The 13,191-nt window shown below is 35.0% G+C and overlaps 1 long non-coding RNA gene across 1 annotated transcript in view; it reads right to left on the bottom strand.

Annotated features, from left to right (window-relative positions):
- The window catches only part of LOC112614227, a 57,044-nt gene that overhangs the window by 29,033 nt on the left and 14,820 nt on the right, over nucleotides 1-13,191 (bottom strand). The window contains exon 2 of the long non-coding RNA XR_003117057.1: nucleotides 4,778-4,894. This is a non-coding gene — a long non-coding RNA (uncharacterized LOC112614227). The remainder of the gene's footprint in view (nucleotides 1-4,777; nucleotides 4,895-13,191) is intronic.

Raw genomic sequence — 13,191 nt, forward strand, 5'->3', positions numbered from 1 at the left:
GGTCTGCTTATGGCCCATGGGGGCGCCCCCTTCAATCACTGGCACCATGTCCACATTTCTTTTGTTAGGTGCTCTGGGCCATGGGGCTCCCTTAGGGAAAGGCTGCAGCAGGGAGGTATGCCAGTCTTTCTGGAATGGTTCTTCAGAAGGAAGCTCACCCAACTTCCACCCTGGCCCAAGAACCAGTGCATCTCACCCGTTGCAGTGCTTTTAAGATGGGGGCTCCTTCCCTGCTCAGGTGCAGGCTACAGAGCTTGGCTCATTCTCCCCAGATTTGTGGTGCATCCCTGGGGGCATCCCATGGCTCAGGATTGGATTCTGGCTGTGCTGAGGGATCTGATGTGCTCTTGGGTTACCAGGAAAGTATTCATGTGGAACAATGCACTCAGGCTGAACTGCAGAGGCTTCACTATGCACTTGTTTCTGCAGAACAGTTAGGCATGGACCCTATGGGGTCCAGTGGGCAGGAGGGGCCAGTGGGCAGGAGGGCTTATGGAATAGATGTGCTGTAGTTCCTCAGGGAAACTAGCCCTGCTCTTTCTTAGCTCGGAGGTCAGCTAAGACCAGTGCCTCCTGGAGGTGCATGGAGATCCCTGGGGCGTGGACGTCTATGGCTGCTCTCTGCTGGAGCTGCCCAGTGAACAAAAGCTCCCAGGCTCCATGCTGTCTGAAGGCTTGTCTCTGCCTGCTCCCTGGGAAGATCCTCTAGATAACTTATAAGTCCATGGGTGATGTGGGGTCCCCTGTAGCAAGGATCCCAGAGGTTCATGACAAGTGTAAGTCATCCTTCACTCACTTCTTTCCCAGGAACCATTCGGGATCAGGAGCTAGCCCTAGCATTCAGGTACCCTGCATGGGGTTCCCAGCTTCCTCCCTGTTCAGTCTCAGCTTCAGCATCACCTCTTCCTTGAGTTTAGGCATTTTCTCTCTGAAGACATTCCCAAATTATGGTGGTTTACTTGATAATTTGGTCTCTCTGAGTGGGAGCAGTGCCTCCTGGCTGCATCTAATCAGCCATCTTGTTCCCCCTTCCCCATGTTCTGCACTTCCAAAGATGTCTACAATGATCAACATTATCCAATAAATTGACTGAGCAATCATGCAATATAAGTATTTTGTAAAAGTGGAGAAAAGTGCAGAATGTGTTATACATTAATTTGAGTAATACAATAATATCAGATTCCATTTGTAGATAATTATTTTGGTAATATTTAATATGACCAAAGATAAGAGAAATAGCAGCAATGATAATACTTTATTATTTCTTAGTACAATAATATTTTAGACTTGTGGTTTGTTCTCTCCTCTCTTTCCATATATATATGGATATATAGATAGATACAGATATTTTATTTTGTGTTGCCAAAATAATCAGTCTGCTTAACTTATTTTTTCCCAATATTCTTACATTTCACCTAACAGACTTGCACTTCTTTAAATTTGCATTTCCTTCTTATTCTTTTTTAGTCTTTCCCCAATTTGCTCCTCTTCTATTTTTAACATATTTGATTTCTTTTTTTAAATTCTAGAAATTATTTTTTTTTTAAATCTGAATACAAATCTCTTTGTCCTCTGCTATTTTCCACTATTCAGTCTGTAAGAACTACTCATTTCCACCATATTAGAGCTGAACTACTCCAATGTCCCTATTCTCAACCTGGTGTCTATAAGGCCAGTGAACAATAGCAAATTCAAAACATCTTTCCAGAGCACACATCGGGACCAAGAATGTGCATCTTAAAATGTATAGTACAAAAAATTATGACATATAGATATGAATAGAGAGAGTATTGAAGGTGATCAGTGATCAGATTGTTTTTGTGTGTGTTACGTATGAGTGTGTGTGTGGGTACATGCATGTGCATGTGTGCCATTTTAATTTTAATTTAACAAGGAATCAATTAAAATTGGTGGGTGGAGGCTAGTTATTTATTCAAAGTATATCAAGATAGAGACAAGTAAATATATATAGTGAAAGATAAAACATCTATCTATATAGATGTAGGAATGCAAAGAAACAGTATGAAAACACAAATGGCAAATCAACTTCCTTAACTTCCTTAATGTTTATAGCCTATATCATTCTGCTTGTGAGTTTTAAATTTCATCATTGATTTAATGAAAGGCAAAGAAGAAACTACAAGGGAGGGTTAGAAAGCAGACCACACTGGGGATTCAGAAACTATGAACTATGGACTATCTGAACCAAGTTAGGAGATTTGGTGGAAGATATTTTTATCTACAGGGGGATGATTAAAGACGCTTAACGAATCTGAAATATATGACCAAAGGCTCTTTGCCAGCTCTTTTCCAGCTTGTTCTAGACCAGACAAAGAACTTCATTTAAAGTACAGCATGAGAAATGATTCTGATGAAAGGATTTGTTAAATGCTATTACAGAAGTCAAGTACAAGGTCCTCAAAGTCATTAATCATAGAATTTAGATTTACTCATTCATGGTTGTGTCTGCTTAGTCCTCCTTGTAACTTAGGTTTATTCCATTTTAGTGATTGTATGTGGTTTGCTTTAGAAAAAATTGCCTTAATGATCCAACTGGACCAAAATAATATGATCATCTTTAAAAGTCATTAAAATGACTTTCAAAATCTAAAAGTGAGTGAATCAGTGATCATAAGGACATTCAAATATGGCGTCTCAGGCCTCATCAAATCCATTGATATGATATTTTTCTCTAAAACGGTAATATTTAGGCCAAAATGGTTCAAGCTATTTTGATCATTTATTTTTTTATCTGCTCTGGGACCCTGGGCCCAATGTCTTACTGAGTAAAAATCAATTGCTAGTAATTATACTAAATTAAGTACACAACATTGGAAATCAGAAAACAACCTGATCCTTGAGCCAATCTTCAATACACTTATGGTGCTGAGTCTTACTTTCCTTAGCTGTAAAATAAGAGGATTGGACTAGATTCCTACAAGTGGTTGCTCCCATGTTAAATGCTTTAATCCTAGGAATCTTCTGTATTTAAAAATCCAAAAGAGCTGTATTAAAGGATAGTGTGACAATGTGAATATGGACATTGTAGAGAGTTTTAGACAAGTCTTAAATGTTTACAATATAGTCATCCTGCTACATAAAAGTTTGTCTCCCAGAAGATATTTCTAAATCATTATTTGGCCTGCCTTGGCTCTGGGATAGACCAAACAAGCATCATGCATGAATTGTGCATGCGTGTAAAGCACACAGAAACATGTTATTAGAAAGTAGTCTTTAACCTAAATAGAAAATCAGTAAAGTAGCATTTTAAATTATCTTATAGCCTGATGAAAATTCAATTAGAACATGACACAGAAACATTTAGGAAATGAAGAAGTTTTCTAAGTGCCTTAAAAAAGGAAAGTGAGATTGACTCTTCCTATGTTCAAGAAGTATTTGAGAGAGTTATGCGAAATGGAAGAGGCCTCAGATGTGAATTAGCTATTGATATACTAGAGTGTTTGTCTTTGAGATGTTTTTCCCCAGTAATAGTACCTAGATTGCTTAAAGAAATTACCAACACACTTAAAATCTTACAAATTCACTAGATGAGTAGAATAGAAGACCAATGAATCATGCTTTTAATGAATTTATTTCAACTTTGTCATCATTTTCTACTTCACACTTCTTTTTTCCACATGTATTTTATAGCGAAAACACACAATTTTTCCATGTGGGTGAGAATTTGAGTTATAGCCACAATATTATTGTTGAAGTTTGTTTAGTTTCAAAGTGTTTCCAATAAAATGACTCTGGTAGTATGTTACAATATTGTGAAAGAAGAAGAATAATGATCATTAAAAACAGAGTAATGAACAAAACCAGAAGCCACAAAGAAGTCTTTCCAAGAGAGCATTTCCAACATTGTATTTAAGGATGAATATATTCTTATATTTCCTTATATGGAGAATAATATATATGACATTCTGGAAGAAGAATAAAATAACTAAAGAGAGAGAGAGAGAGAGAGAGAAAACAAACCAAACACAGAATGTAATTATTTTTGTTACTGTTCAAATTATTATGATGGGAGTTTCACAATAATATTTAACAAGCCCAAGCTTCAGACTTCATCACACCTGGGTTCAAAACCTGAGCCCTAGGAGCTTGGTCAAAAGCCTCAATCTCTATGAGTCTGTTTGCTCATCTATAATATGTGGATGGCAGTTCTGAATTTGCATTACAATTAAGTGAACTCACAAAACCAAATCAGTTCCTCTTAAGTGAGAAAAAGTGGCAAACTTTGTTGTTACTATTTTAATATTTATTATGAATATTTTTACTTATTACCTTTTTCAATATCTATAATTAGAAAATAAAAATATTTCCATTTCAAAGCATTCAATAATAGCTCTGTGAGCTTATAAAATGCTTCCTTGAGTTTCTTTTGGTTTGGTAAACATTTGTTTTTAACCTTCATTGAGATTGCTCTGGTTTTCAATATGATAAAGTGTAGGTCTCTATTTTAAACATCTTTGCTGAGAAGATATGTAGCTATGTGATTTGCAAAATGCACAGCTTGTAGGTCTTGTAACTTTAAAACATTTCCCTTCTCTCTGCCTGCAGCCCTTCACGTCTCCGTTTCTTGGTCACCAGTTGAGTACAAACTCTCTCATTTTAAAATGTTATCTATGTAAATTCGTCTGCCACAGCTGGACAAGATGCATTCAAGAGTTTTTCTGTTTCCTGTGTGGTGAAGCAGCTTTCCCCTAACGACTATTTCCCATCAGTACCACAAAGACCTACCTTCTTAACCACTGTTTCAACGGTTTCTTACCACTTCCACCTTTCTATAGAACGTTTCATTTGGAAGGAGGGTCACAAATACTTGTTCACTGGGCTGTTCAGACTGATAACATCTCTTGGGACTTGAACATTGATGCACAATTCTCATCTGGAAAAAAAATTCAACTGTCAAACATTGGCAAATAATACCAGAAATGAAAACAAACTCTTTTCTGTCTCAGTGTCACCATAAAATAATTTGCTTTGCTCTCTTAGAAAATAAAATTCTTTACCTTTTTTCTAAAAATCAAAGTAAAGACATTTCCTTATTTATCTGTTTTGCTTACTTACAAAAATTGTTAATATATTTGGATTCTAAGCATGTGTTTTACTGATAAATTCATTACATTTTTAGTAAAACTTGAGACCTAAGAATAGAAAATCAAATGAGATTGACAAACATGGTAACATAGGCTTATTTTTTTAATAAGGAATGAGAGAATTCTAGTACTTTATTCTAATAAAATAATGTCAAGACTTTTCTTTACATGTTCAAGATTTTTCATCTAAAAAAAGACCCATGTTAATTATTAACTGCAGAAACAAATTACAAGTGTTATGTTTACCTTTCTTATACAGAAATAATAATATAGTCTTCAAAAATCATAATGATTTTACCTGCTCATTTGTAAAATACTAAATGTATTTGAATTATTTTTCATAAATTAAGGAATTATAAAAGTTTAACTGTCATTTGTACATTATATCTTGATCTTTTCATTCATTTTTATTTTCTGGATTTATGGTCTTTGTTCTTATGGTTTTCATTGTATTGTATGTTTCCAAGATATTTTCAAATAGAGTTTTAACTGAGTGATGCTAGATTAGAACATTTTCTAGTTCAAAATATTTGATGATTCAAAATTATGTTACGGCTTAATATTACCCCTGCCCTCAATAAGCACACACTGATAAGCAACGACGTGTGTGGAATAAAAATGACAAGAAAGTGTGGCTGTGCCATAGCAAAAGGCAGAACTGAGAGCTAATGTTTATTACTTCTCTAAGCACCAGAAAGTGTGTACTAAAGAATACTAGGTTTTTAGACTATGAATAGGTGTTCCACATACAACTGCAGACATGCCAATATCTACTGGAGTAAGATGGATAATTCTTGCTGAAATAAAGTTAAGTTGGTATCTTTACACAGGTCTTCCCATAGACTTTGATGTGTTAACACTCTGAATGTCCCAGAGGAGGATATGGTGCAGATCTCTTGAAGCACCTCCTAAAACTACGAAACACCCTTCGGCCCTATTAATATGTAAAACAAATATTGGCAAATTATTGATTAAGAATCTGCTTATGCTGTTTTTCTGTACATTTAAGTAACCACAAATTGTGTTTTTTCTTTCACAATATGTCACTTCCTTTCCATTCTCAGTGTCCCCACCCTAGTTTGGGCTTTTACCTCTCTCTGCCCACCTCTAGTTTCTCTTCTTGTTCCATCCTATGAATTTCATCATATTAATCTTCTTAATGCAGCTCTAACAAGAACACAAATTTCTGTGAATATTTGCCACAGCTTCCTTTATGAAGAGCAAAAATCTTTAAAAATGTAATCTGATATGCAGGGGTATCTATAATGCAATCCCAACCAACTTTCTAACATTTATTTTCAAATGACAGTGTTTCTTGGCCCACTTGTTTGATGAATTGACCTGGTCACCAGTCATGTCAGAAATTTCTTTTCTCTGATCTTTTGATCACATTAGTCCTTTGTCTGGAATATGCTCAACCAGCTTGCTCCTATTGAGATCCAGTGTAGTCCATTCCTTGGTTCAAATTGAAATGAAATTTCCAGCATGGAACTCTCAGATCCTTCCAACAGGATACAGCCTTCCCCTCATCTGAAACTCCATAAAAGTTTCTTAGAAAACTTTTGAGGTATGTATCACATCTGTGTGTAGTTGCCTCAGTTGCCTGTCTAAAGTGTAAAAAGGTTTGAGATAGGAGATAGAACATCGGGGAGAGATTTCTGCTAGGAAGTCCATAGCTTTAGGCAGTGGTCAGTTTATATAAGAAGCGAGTGCAGGGGCAATCATCTGATGAGTTTATTATTCTGATAAAGTAAACGCTAAAACATTTCAGAATCACTTCTTTAAGAGAACAGCTATAAGACATTCATATTATCTTCAGCAAAACAGCTATTATTTTATATACTTTATTGAATATACCAAATTTAGAGTGTGTTTTTCAAATATTTTATATACCTTCATATTTGCTTTTATTCTTTGAACAGAAGATAGAAAAAAAATTCCTAGTCCAAAAGAGTACATCTTCTTTGCCTGCTTTTACTAGCGCTATTGCAGTCCTTCAAGACCCTAAACCATGCTAGCCCCAGATAGGTATGTTAACCTTAAAGACAGCTTCTAGGAAATGCTTGAGTGCATCACATCTAAAAATCTCTATTTATGAACATTAGACATTATTGTGATTTTTAAATTTCCCTAAGACAAAAATAAACTAAAATATTTTAAGTAGAAAATAAATAAATACATATAAATAATTTTACATTAAAGCAATTAAGAAAGTTTCTCCCTAAGACAGCAGTAATTTCAGGGCAACTATGGAGCCCTATCAGGACTGAAAGACCATCTTACATCTAGGATAATCTGGTCATTAGAGTTGTGGAGGGGAACTCACAGACACGAATCAATATTTCTAATATGTAATACTTTATGCTGTAGACCAAATCTTTACAACAATTCTGTTCTCTTCCAAACAGCAGTTGGGACACAGATCCTGAGTTATACTTGAGGAACCTTCAGCAAGAGCATTACGATAGATTCCCAACAACTAGAATCCTTTCTTGGAATTCATAATGAAAAGAAAAGACCTGCTTTTAAACCTTTCTCTCAGCTTTTACCTTAGGTTCACAATAGACATGATTTTAATGGAACTAATGTGTCCATATCCAAGGTTCTTCTCCCATCCTTAATTCAAAGCAATTTTGATAAAAGTAAAGGTGAGTTAGCTATATGGATTTGAGCTCATATAAGTGAACGCTGACTTCAGAGCTACAATTTACATGTAGTAAGGCTTTATTACTTCTGGTCTATCTACTGTCATGTAACTGACAGGTGGTAGGTTAATGTATGTAGAACACACACGTGTGTATTTGATATACTTCCTGCTAATGCGCATGCAGATTATTCAGACATCTGGAATCAATTTAACAATTGTGTGAACTTTACGTAAATAGCCATTATCCAACTTAATGATTTTAGTGGTTGCAGTTGCCAGGGTTGTCAGTGGTCCTGGCATAGGAAATTTGAATTGAAGAAGATTACTTCCCTTTGGGCTCTTTCACTAGAAGAGCAGTTTGAATCAAAGAGAAAAATACCTGCTCAAACTCATTATCAACACTGGATAATGGTAAATGGCAGCCTGTGGGAAATCTAAAGACAATTTAATTTATTTCTCTAATGAAGGGACCAGCATTATTATTTAAAATTAGTCCCTTATCTTACTTATACCTATTCTCTAGGCAAATATTTTATAATGGATTGTAATTCATTTCTTTTTAAATTTATACTATTTGTCACTTACTATTGCTGCCCTGAGTGACTTGTACAATATAAATGATTTGGAGGTAAAACCAAGGAATGATATGGTTTAGGCAGGCTTCTAATTTGATAAAAATAATCCTTTGATGTCTAAAATTTTTTTTATACTATGCTGACCAAAAAGAGTGTGGGAAAATATTGCCTCTTTGTTTATTTATCCCTAATCAATTATAGAAAGTTATCAAACAGGCTTGACTATTTCATTTTTGGACAATTAAATGTCACTTAATCTCTATGTTTTTTAAAGATAGCCAAGAAGAAAAAGAACAGTGCTAAAAATAAGTGAGTTAAAATTCAGATGGAATTTTGATTTTAAATAATGAATAAACATTAATTTTAAAATTTAGAAAGTCCAAATAATTTAGGGGGAAGATAACATTGAGTCTCAACAAATGATATTTTACTCAGCCAGCAAGAGCAACTATAAATGTAGAAATTGTAAATATCATTAGACTTCTGCAAGGATAATCATTAAGCAGAAATCTACCGATTACTAAACAATTTATTCCACTTGGGTCCTATAAAAATTTATCCAAATTGTGGATTTTTAAAAAAATTTCGGATCCAGTTATACTACCCTATTATATAACGACAAATTTCTTGCTTAAAGATAAAGGTAACACCAAGAAAAGACCTCTAACTTTACAAATTATTTAAATATTATTATTTAATGACCTTGTTTTTTCATGCAAAATTATTTTCTTAATTATATCTTTAGATAACATTCTCCCAGAATGAACTCCTAGTATTGTTTATGCCATCTTTCAAAATAGAAATCCAAATTATAGCCTTCTTTTGCTATTTCTCAAATACAGCTATCAGCTTTCAAACAAATTGTTGCCCAGGATTCTCAGTCTACCAAACTGTGAGATAAATGGGGCTGGCAGTGGTGGATCACAGTTGTAATTCAGGTAGTTTGGGAGGCAGAGGTGGGAGGTTCACTTGAGCCCAAAGTTCGAGAGCAGCCTGGGCAACATAGTCAGATTCCTGTCTCTACAAAAAACTTAAAAAATTAACTGCATATGGTGGTGTGCACCTGTAGTCTGAGCTACTAAAGAGGCTGAAGCAGAATGATTGCTTCAGTCCAGGAGTTCAAGAAGGCAGTGATCTGTGATCACATCGCTATACTCCAGCCTGGACAACAGAGTGAGATCCCATCTCTATTTTAGAGAGAGAGAGAGAGAGAGAGAGAATTTTATGCATATATAAACTATTGAAACCTAGTGGAGAAAAGGAATAAGCAAGGAATACATCTTTTTTTAAGTCCTTAGTAGTCTCTCACTAAACGTGTTAGTTCATAGTTTGGAACCGCCTTTGGTGCAAATCATCCCTTTAATTTTAGATTCCAGTCTTTAGTATTTTCTTAAAGCATATGCCACAACATACTACCAAAATTAGAATGCAGAACAACAGTGAAGAACAAATAAATTTCAATTTAAAATAGTGTAAAAAAATATATTATCCTAGGTCTTATTTTAATTCTAATTTATTTGATGTAGCTATTGTATTAGATGAAATGGACTAAAAGAATATAAAGTGATATATTCATCTATACATGATAGCATAGATTCATTTTTAGGTTCTAGCAAGTAGCTTAACAAAGCTACTACTTTTGTTGCAATAATTAATATTTTAAAATGAGGAGAAAGTCTTTGTTGCTTAAGTTGACATACACTTCATACCTAACGTGCAAGTAACATGCAGCATTGCTCAGAATTAGCCTTTCTACATATAAAGTAAAAATAACGACCGATATTAGTGAATGTTACCTATGTGGCAGTCAATTTATATATTTGATAATTTATCATTTAGAGAAAAACCGAGGCTAGAAGAAACTAGCTTGAATATAGGTCAGACTTTTTACATTAGACTCAACCCTGCTTGCTCCATGTATTTAGATGCCAAATTGAGCAAAAGGAGGAGGCTTCTCTCAGATGAAGGTGGTAGCCAAGGGGCTCTTGCCACCCACAGCGCTGAGAAGATCAATACATGGCACTCATAGACCCATTTGCAGTGAACCAGCAGGGAATGTGGCCTACAGTACATTAATCTCTATTCTTCAACACAGTAGTCACATTTTAGACATTTGTCAGAGAGTTCAACCATAAAATGACCCACTTGAGATATCTAACACTTCAAAGATGCAGTCTAAAAATGGACCTATTTCTCATTTTGAAATTATCAAAGCTTTAGTCCTGTTTTAAGATTGAGCTTTCATTCATTTAATTTCTTTTCAGGCCCACTCTGAAGCACGGTGCTGAACCTAAGAACACTTTCAATCTAGATATGTAATGGGCATTCCTTCAACACATTAATCCTGGATTTATTTATAGTGCTTCTGCTATGTGCCGGGCATGGCTTTAAAGTTATAGAAGAAAATAAAGCAAGTCCCTGACCTCAGGAAGCTACATTCCAGTGACAGACACCTGTTTCTCTTTCCATGTAGGCACTTGATTTTCTCTAATAAACCAATACGCATGATGAAGCACACATAACAGAACAATATTACAAAATATTAAGCAGGCTTCGCTACCCACCCATCCTATCTACCCCTGCAACACACACACATTTTCTTTCAAAGCAGTGATGCTCCCCTTCCCCACTCCTTTGAGACTACAGAGCTTGACACTCCCATTGCTCCAAGGGAGAGGTATTATGACAGAGCCAGAAAATCATGATGTCAGAAAACTATTGGCTTTATGAAAACATGAATGTCCAAGGTTTAAGAGAGAAGAGCTGGAAAAGTGCAAAGCATTTTCCTCTGCTCTAAATGGAGATGAGATTAAAATTTTAAAAAAGGATAAATGAAAAACCACCTCTGAAAACTTGGAGAGAAAGAGAATGGGAAAAGAAAACAAGAAAGTCAGACTCAGGTGAGGGTCTCTTGGAAGAGCTGAGGCCTCAGCTCCAGGAGATGAATGGTAGAATGCTGGGAGAGAGCTAAGGAATTCAAAGCAGAAAAGACTTTGCCATCTTCTGAAAGGGAAGAGATATGTGAGAAAAGTTGTAGAGAATCCTGAACCATGGTAATAGTTGACATGAAGTATATGCATACTGAATCCAGATGAAACCTGATCCAGCTCCCTGGTCTCTCATTTTGCAGAGTGTGCATTTTGCAGAGCATCTCAAAATGACTTCTGCCTTTTAAAGGGTGAGAAATGTAGGGAGAGAGAAATTAGGCTGAGCAAACAGAGAATGTGTGGGCTGATGGCAACTTGGACAACTCCGTGGGGGCAGAAAGGGCCAGCAGAGAGTGATACACCCTGTGGTCACCAACAGACCTTTGGTGTCCAAGGACTCAGTGTTCTCTCACCCATCTCTCAACAACTTTAGGACTCAATATCCCTAAATTAGATGCATTCAAGGGAGAAGAGTTTTAAGGAAAATCTGAAATGACTGAGTTTAAACCTTTATTTCTTAAACTTACTCAAAATTGGTGACTATTACATCTTCTGATATGAATCACATAAGGTCTTTAAAGAGAGATTTGTTTGAATTATATACAAATTTAAAAATTATATTTTTATACCTAAATGCTCCATGAAATACACTGTGCATGTTACAAATATAAAGCAGGGGGCACTGCATATAATATTATCATTAAAGTTGAAGTTTAGATGACAGAGTCAAAAGGCATTCATCAATATTTATGCTTTGCTTTTCAAATGAACTCAACTATCCTCTTATTTCACTGACAAAAATCAGTGTGAGTTATTAGTCTTATTTCAACATGATAGCATTAAAAATATTGGCTTCCTGCATGGTTCATAATAATACTTTCAATTTCAATTTCAATACTTCACTTAGGAAAAGGTGGATAAAAACTTTTCTTATGTCAACTCATTAGTCTTTGAGAGTTTTAATTAATAAAATATTTCCAACTAATATTTTTATAAAAGATCTAACATGATTCTCCTTGTGAACAAAGGACAATTTAGGAAAATACGATAAAATTCCCACTTTATTTTTGGTTTCTTTTTTGATCTACTTACTAACATCATGTAGAAATAAGATATTACTTATTAATAAAATAAATTATGCTTTGAAATAAAATTCTTTCACAGATTTAACACAGGCCTGTGACTTTAATGGGGTAACTCATAGATCTCTAGACACCCAGGCAGGGTTAACTGAGAAACATTCAAACAAAATTTCTGCCACAGATTGCTTATACAACCAAACAGTGGAAAGAATAAAAGTACTTTTGGGGTTTATATCTTTTGGCTCAATGGGTGACATATTTAGGTACTAAACAAAGAAATGCAATTCTTTGTGGTTTTTTTTTTTTTAAAAAAAAGGCACTGGATCATTTTAGATTAACAAAAGCAAAGAGGATTAATGCTGCTTTTAATCAGAAAGAAATTTCAGCTTTACCAGACTCTCTTTATTACGGAAAATTCAGACCACTTCAGACAGAACCAAACATGATTACAAATAAATCACTCCTTTTCTTCATGGCTGTTTACTAATGTGTTGTATCAAACAAATAAACAAACACACACATAAATTAAATGTTTACTTCCTCTAGGTGAAAAAATCTCAATATCGGTTTTTACAAATATTCTATTTCTGTCATGATTTCCAGATTTTCACTCAGATAGTCCTATGATTAATGTTCTTTAGTTTGTGAAGGTGCTGCCCAGCACTGGATAGGCCATTAAAGAAGTGCTCTGATCATTGCAGAACAAAATGCAACAAAAGCCTATCTCAATCTGAATGCCTCCTGTCCACTGATGCAATTTAAGACTGAATTAGCTTTTTATGAAGTCAAATCACATTTTAGAGATGTATTATTGCCAAAAAACCAGTGTCTCTTTCACATGTCTGCCTTGCCCAT

The sequence above is a fragment of the Theropithecus gelada genome, chromosome 1 (assembly GCF_003255815.1).
Source record: "Theropithecus gelada isolate Dixy chromosome 1, Tgel_1.0, whole genome shotgun sequence".
NCBI classification, from domain to species: Eukaryota; Metazoa; Chordata; class Mammalia; order Primates; family Cercopithecidae; genus Theropithecus; species Theropithecus gelada.